Consider the following 243-nt stretch of genomic DNA (forward strand, 5'->3'; position numbering starts at 1 on the left):
CACACGCGCACACACATGGCCCGCGGAGGGGGCTGGCGGGGAGACAAGACCTCCAAGGACCGCTCGCCGGCCGCCGGCGCGCACAAGCCGCGGCTACTCACTCGTGAGTCCGTCCGTCAGTCTGGCCGGCTGAGAGTGGAGCCGCGGGAGGTGCAGACTGTGCGGCTGCGGGACTAGTTGGCAGCCGCCTGGCCAGGCAGCCTCCGTCCAGCGGTGGAGAAATCAGTGAATGAGACTGTGACT

Source organism: Pteropus alecto, unplaced genomic scaffold (assembly GCF_000325575.1).
Source record: "Pteropus alecto unplaced genomic scaffold, ASM32557v1 scaffold87, whole genome shotgun sequence".
NCBI classification, from domain to species: domain Eukaryota; kingdom Metazoa; phylum Chordata; class Mammalia; order Chiroptera; family Pteropodidae; genus Pteropus; species Pteropus alecto.